Here is a 7,500-nt window from a genome sequence, read left to right as displayed (position 1 = left end):
TGCCTGCCTGCCTGCCTGCCTGCCTGCCGGCCTGCCGCTGCCTACTCTCACCAGCGGACCAAAGTGAGGATAACACCCCGAAGCAAGCATCTCCCTTGCCGCCCACCAGCCCACACCAATCCCCTTGCCTGCCTCCCACAAATTCCACCAGCGAGGCAAAGTGAAAATCAACCCCCAAAAAACGCACTCCACACCGGCCATCGCCCGCTATACACCCCCCCTGGGGCGAATATTAAGCCCGAGAACACCGACTGTAACCAACCGCAGTGAAAAGTTGAAGTGGCAACTCATTAACCAGATTTACACTTGGCAACTCATAAACCAAATGAACAAAAAATCTGGTTAATGAGTTGCCCAAAATAAATCTGGTTAATGAGTTGCCACTTCAACTTTTCACTGCGGTTGGTTACAGTCGGTGTTCTCGGGCTTAATATTCACCCCGGGGGGGGGGGGGTGGGTGATTCTGGGGGTAGTGTCCGGGAGGGTGAGCCTTTTATTCGGCAGGAGGCGTGTGGGGAAATCATCAACCTGTCAGACGATGAGTTGTCACAAACGCCATTGCTTAATGAAAGCTGCGCTCCCGAACTGGACTGACTGTCTGACTGTCTGTCTGTCCGTTTGTCAAGGGGAGGAAAAGGCGGTGGTGGTGGTGAGGGTGGAGCTTTACGCTCAGGAGGGGAGACTTTCCTTCATGCCAATTAATCTGCAGCAGAAAGTCATCCCCCCCCGACTGGGATTCGAAGCCCGGTCCTGACCACGAGACCACCGGGGAGAGCTGCCTCAAGTCCCTGAGGGACCTGGACACGAGGCCGAGGACACACGCACGCCTGCTGCACTGGCAGCAGCGACCAGCAGGGGGCTGACCGGCTGATCCTTCCCTTTCACAGGCAGGCTTTTGGCCCTCGATTAAACGACAAAGGTGTTCAGAAGGAAGTCCTGGGGGGGAGGGAGGGAGGCAGGGAAATCAGCACAAAGCAGGTCCCCTGGAATCTCACACCTGCGTCCCAGAAAACAGGTCTCCTGGTCAAAGCAGTCCTGCCCCGTCCTGCCATTAACGTGACAATGGACAGGGCCCCGGCAGCTTGAGACACATCTTTTTTTCAATATGCAAGTTCTTTTTAAAAAGGTTTCCTTCCACAGCAGCTCTGAGTAAGAGTGAGAGAGAGAGAGAGAGAGAGAGAGAGACTGACTGACACTGACACTGACACACACACACACACACACACACACACACACACACACACACACCGTCTCCCATCCGATTGGTGGACTATGGGATTGAAAATCGAACTTTGAGTTTCAATGCAGGGGGGAGAGCGCGAACGCAGCCCCTCCCAACTACCACACGCGCGTTGTTGTTGTTGTAATATAGAACTGCAAGTTGCCGTTGTCGTGGTCGTTTCGAATCAGCACAAAGTAGGTGCCTCCCTGGAATGTCACACCTGCGTCCCAGAAAACAGGTCTCCCGGTCAAAGCAGTCCCGCCCCCGCCCTGGGATTAACATGACAACGGACAGGGCCCAGTCAGGGAGCAGCTTGAGAGACACCTTTCAATAGGCACTTCTGAAACATTAACGCCTTGTTTCTTCCGACAGTTTAACCAGCGATTAACATGACAACGGACAGGGCCCAGTCAGGGAGCAGCTTGAGAGACGTCTTTCAATAGGCGCTTCTGAAACATTAACGCCTTGTTTCTTTCGACAGTTTAACCAGCCTTTAACACGCCTTGTGTTTTTATTTCCCATTTCCAGCCAGCCAGCCAGCCAGCCGAGCCGAGCCAGCATCTGCAGTATTTTTTTTGATTGGTCTTGCCTGCCGTGGAATGAATGTTTCAACACGAGCTGCTGATTGTCAGCACCTCACCTCTTTCTCAATTGGCCGTTGCAATCTCACTCACTCGCTGTGAGACACGCCACGTCACTAGTTTTACTCAAAGAGGTTTCCTTCCACGGCAGTTCGTTAGTGACTGAGACTGACTGACGGAGGTCCGTTGAGACACAACCCTCCCCCATCTGATTGGTGGCCTACTGGCAAATTTACCAATCTGTCAAGCAATCCTGGCAAGAAAGGAAAAAACGGCAACTTCTTTAAACTCATCCACTGTTGCAATTAGAAACGGTGGCAAAAAATGTGGCCAGAGTGGGAGAGAACGGCAGTGCTTCGAGACTGCTTTCAACACCGGCAGCCAGAGAACAAAGAGGGAGGGCAAACAGGACCCGAGATCAATTCGCATCGAGCGCGGTATCGCTTCTCGGCCTTTTGGCTAAGATCGAGCGTGTTCCTTTTCGGGCTTATTTGGATCTGAGCGGACTGGAACGCTGGCCGCGACCTCGTGCGCTCGCAAAGTGCGGACTTTGCTGTGATTGGTCGTTTGTGTGCTGGCTCCGCCCCTAAATTTGCATAAGGACCAAATCAACACTGCAATGGCAGGGAAGGGTTCCTGGTGAAAGCAGTCCTGCCACTGACATGACAATGGACAGGGCCCGGCAGCTTGAGACACATCTTTCTTTCAATAAGCAAGTTCTTTTTAAAAAAGTTTCCTTCCACAGCAGCTCTGAGTGTGAGAGAGAGAGAGAGAGAGAGACACTGACTGACTGATACTGATACTGACACCGACACACACACACACATATTATTTATTATTATTTTAAACGACAAAGGTGTTCAGAAGGAAGTCCTGGGGGGAAGGCAGGCAGGGAGGGACGGACACAGGGAAGTCCGCACAAAACAGGTCCCCTGGAACCTCTGACCCAGAAAAACGGGTTCCTGGTGAAAGCAGTCCTGCCATTAACATGACAATGGACAGGGCCCGGCAGCTTGAGACACATCTTTCTTTCAATAAGCAAGTTCTTTTTTAAAAAGTTTCCTTCCACAGCAGCTCTGAGTGAGAGAGAGAGAGAGAGAGAGACACTGACTGACTGACTGATACTGACACCGACACACACACACACACACACACATATTATTTATTAATATTTTTAATTGATTTTTAGAACAGGGAGATGGAATAGGGGCTTGCTCCGTCCACTCCACGCATCGACCCAGTATTGCAGTGTTTCTGGGAACGGTGCAGCTCCCCGTGGGGAGATATTCAAAAGGAAAAACAGCTCTTTCCCAGTGTCTCTGTGTGTGTGTGTGTGTGTGTGTGTGTATTATTACTGAGAATAAAGCTGATATCTCTCTCTCTCTCTCTCTCTCTCACTCAGAGCTGCTGTGGAAGGAAACCTTTTTAAAAAGAACTTTCTCAGCTCAGTGGTATTTTTTTCTTCTCCAAGGCTGAGTGCCGCTCGCACGTAGCGATATAATTCAAAGTGCAAAATAACTTGGCGTCGTTGACTTGAAACAAGCAGGGTCTGCTTCCAAATGAAAGCTGCGCTCCCGAACTGGACTGACTGTCTGTCTGTCTGTCTGTCTGTTTGTCAAGGGGTGGAAAAGGCGGCGGTGGTGGTGAGGGTGGAGCATTACGCACAGGAGGGGAGACTTTCTTTCAGAGGTGCCAATTAATCTGCAGCAGAAAGTCATCCCCCCCGACCGGGATTCGAAGCCCGGTCCTGACCACGAGACCACCGGGGAGAGCTGCCTCAAGTCCCTGAGGGACCTGGACACGAGGCCGAATACACACGCACGCCTGCTGCACTGGCAGCAGCGACCAGCAGGGGGCTGACCGGCTGATCCTTCCCTTTCACAGGCAGGCTTTTGGCCCTCGCTCAAACGACAAAGGTGTTCAGAAGGAAGTCCTGGGGGGAAGGCAGGCAGGGAGGGACGGACACAGGGAAGTCCGCACAAAACAGGTCCCCTGGAACCTCTGACCCAGAAAACCGGGTTCCTGGTGAAAGCAGTCCTGCCATTGACAGGAGAATGGACAGGGCCCGGCAGCTTGAGACACATCTTTCTTTCAATAAGCAAGTTCTTTTTAAAAAAGTTTCCTTCCACAGCAGCTCTGAGTGAGAGAGAGAGAGAGAGAGAGAGAGAGACACTGACTGACTGACTGATACTGACACCGACACACACACACACACACACACACACACACACACACACACATATTATTTATTATTATTTTTAATTAATTTTTGGAACAGGGAGATGGACTAGGGGCTTGCTCTGTCCACTCCACGCATCGACCCAGTATTGCAGTGTTTCTGGGAACGGTGCAGCTCCCCGTGGGGAGATATTCAAAAGGAAAAACAGCTCTTTCCCAGTGTCTGTGTGTGTGTGTGTGTGTGTGTGTTTTATTACTGAGAATAAAGCTGATATCTCTCTCTCTCTCTCTCTCTCTCTCTTACACTCAGAGCTGCTGTGGAAGGAAACCGTTTTAAAAAGACCTTTCTCAGCTCAGTGGTATTTTTTTCTTCTCCAAGGCTGAGTGCCGCTCGCACGTAGCGATATAATTCAAAGTGCAAAATAACTTGGCGTCGTTGACTTTAAACAAGCAGGGTCTGCTTCCAAATGAAAGCTGCGCTCCCGAACTGGACTGACTGACTGTCTGTCTGTCTGTCTGTTTGTCAAGGGGTGGAAAAGGTGGCGGTGGTGGTGAGGGTGGAGCTTTACGCTCAGGAGGGGAGACTTTCTTTCAGAGGTGCCAATTAATCTGCAGCAGAAAGCCATCCCCCCCGACCGGGATTCGAAGCCCGGTCCTGACCACGAGACCACCGGGGAGAGATGCCTCAAGTCCCTGAGGGACCTGGACACGAGGCCGAATACACACGCACGCCTGCTGCACTGGCAGCAGCGACCAACAGGGGGCTGACCGGCTGATCCTTCCCTTTCACAGGCAGGCTTTTGGCCCTCGCTGAAACGACAAAGGTGTTCAGAAGGAAGTCCTGGGGGGAAGGCAGGCAGGGAGGGACGGACACAGGGAAGTCCGCACAAAACAGGTCCCCTGGAACCTCTGACCCACAAAACCGGGTTCCTGGTGAAAGCAGTCCTGCCATTGACAGGACAATGGACAGGACCCGGCAGCTTGAGACACATCTTTCTTTCAATAAGCAAGTTCTTTTTAAAAAAGTTTCCTTCCACAGCAGCTCTGAGTGAGAGAGAGAGAGAGAGAGAGAGAGAGAGAGAGACACTGACTCACTGACTGACACCGACACACACACACACACACACACATATTATTTATTATTATTTTAAACGACAAAGGTGTTCAGAAGGAAGTCCTGGGGGGAAGGCAGGCAGGGAGGGACGGACACAGGGAAGTCCGCACAAAACAGGTCCCCTGGAACCTCTGACCCAGAAAACCGGGTTCCTGGTGAAAGCAGTCCTGCCATTGACATGACAATGGACAGGGCCCGGCAGCTTGAGACACATCTTTCTTTCAATAAGCAAGTTCTTTTTAAAAAAGTTTCCTTCCACAGCAGCTCTGAGTGAGAGAGAGAGAGAGAGAGAGAGAGAGAGACTGACTGACTGACTGATACTGACACCGACACACACACACACACACACATATTATTTATTATTATTTTAAACGACAAAGGTGTTCAGAAGGAAGTCCTGGGGGGAAGGCAGGCAGGGAGGGACGGACACAGGGAAGTCCGCACAAAACAGGTCCCCTGGAACCTCTGACCCAGAAAACCGGGTTCCTGGTGAAAGCAGTCCTGCCCCGCCCTGCCATTAACATGACAATGGACAGGGCCCGGACCAGGCGCAGCGGACGGTAGCGAGCAGTCGGAGGGTGAAAATCCGCCAGTGGGTGAAAAGGAGAGCCGTGCGGTGAGAGGAGGCGGAAAGCGGTTCGCAGACTTTCGCTGTACCTCCGGCGGGCAGCGCCGCACCTCCGAGCGCTCGGTACCGTCCGCTGCGCCTCGTCCTGCCGCACGCGACGAGCCGTCCCCGGAGGAAATCGGCCTCGGCCTTCCTGAGATATCAGTCTCCAGGTGGGACAGAAAAACCGGGGGCCCCCGGCTCGCTTTCGGCGGCCCGCTAGTCGACTTCCCGTCGTGCGAACGCGATCCTTCCGGTACCTTTCGGTGCCCCTTGCCCGACTCTAGCTCCGGTGGTAAAGCGGAGTCGGTCGGTCTGACGGCCGCCGAGTTAGCAGGCGGAAAGCGGTTTGCAGCCTTTCGCTGTACCTCCGGCGGGCAGCGCCGCACCTCCGAGCGCTCGGTACCGTCCGCTGCGCCTCGTCCTGCCGCACGCGACGAGCCGTCCCCGGAGGAAATCGGCCTCGGCCCTCCTGAGATATCAACCTCCATACGGGCGTCACAAATCAGTGGACATGGTCAGCTGCAAAGCAGTGTCATTACAACCTTTCATAAACGACAGGGCAGCACTGCACTGCACCGCACTGCACTGCACCCCACACTACATCACACTTGCCTGCCTGCCTGCCTGCCTGCCTGCCGGCCTGCCGCTGCCTACTCTCACCAGCGGACCAAAGTGAGGATAACACCCCGAAGCAAGCATCTCCCTTGCCGCCCACCAGCCCACACCAATCCCCTTGCCTGCCTCCCACAAATTCCACCAGCGAGGCAAAGTGAAAATCAACCCCCAAAAAACGCACTCCACACCGGCCATCGCCCGCTATACACCCCCCCTGGGGCGAATATTAAGCCCGAGAACACCGACTGTAACCAACCGCAGTGAAAAGTTGAAGTGGCAACTCATTAACCAGATTTACACTTGGCAACTCATAAACCAAATGAACAAAAAATCTGGTTAATGAGTTGCCCAAAATAAATCTGGTTAATGAGTTGCCACTTCAACTTTTCACTGCGGTTGGTTACAGTCGGTGTTCTCGGGCTTAATATTCACCCCGGGGGGGGGGGGGTGGGTGATTCTGGGGGTAGTGTCCGGGAGGGTGAGCCTTTTATTCGGCAGGAGGCGTGTGGGGAAATCATCAACCTGTCAGACGATGAGTTGTCACAAACGCCATTGCTTAATGAAAGCTGCGCTCCCGAACTGGACTGACTGTCTGACTGTCTGTCTGTCCGTTTGTCAAGGGGAGGAAAAGGCGGTGGTGGTGGTGAGGGTGGAGCTTTACGCTCAGGAGGGGAGACTTTCCTTCATGCCAATTAATCTGCAGCAGAAAGTCATCCCCCCCCGACTGGGATTCGAAGCCCGGTCCTGACCACGAGACCACCGGGGAGAGCTGCCTCAAGTCCCTGAGGGACCTGGACACGAGGCCGAGGACACACGCACGCCTGCTGCACTGGCAGCAGCGACCAGCAGGGGGCTGACCGGCTGATCCTTCCCTTTCACAGGCAGGCTTTTGGCCCTCGATTAAACGACAAAGGTGTTCAGAAGGAAGTCCTGGGGGGGAGGGAGGGAGGCAGGGAAATCAGCACAAAGCAGGTCCCCTGGAATCTCACACCTGCGTCCCAGAAAACAGGTCTCCTGGTCAAAGCAGTCCTGCCCCGTCCTGCCATTAACGTGACAATGGACAGGGCCCCGGCAGCTTGAGACACATCTTTTTTTCAATATGCAAGTTCTTTTTAAAAAGGTTTCCTTCCACAGCAGCTCTGAGTAAGAGTGAGAGAGAGAGAGAGAGAGAGAGAGACAC

At 53.3% G+C, this 7,500-nt stretch overlaps 2 pseudogenes; both read left to right on the top strand.

Annotated features, from left to right (window-relative positions):
- The first annotated feature begins 2,960 nt into the window (after positions 1–2,960).
- LOC137329740 (U2 spliceosomal RNA) lies at positions 2,961–3,077 on the top strand (annotated as a pseudogene).
- A 967-nt stretch (positions 3,078–4,044) lies between these two features.
- On the top strand, positions 4,045–4,161 carry LOC137329821 (U2 spliceosomal RNA; annotated as a pseudogene).
- The last annotated feature ends 3,339 nt before the right edge of the window (positions 4,162–7,500 follow it).

This window comes from Heptranchias perlo, chromosome 12, assembly GCF_035084215.1.
Source record: "Heptranchias perlo isolate sHepPer1 chromosome 12, sHepPer1.hap1, whole genome shotgun sequence".
NCBI lineage: Eukaryota > Metazoa > Chordata > Chondrichthyes > Hexanchiformes > Hexanchidae > Heptranchias > Heptranchias perlo.
Note: the sequence above shows the minus strand (reverse complement) of the source record. Positions and strands in the feature narration are given on the sequence as shown.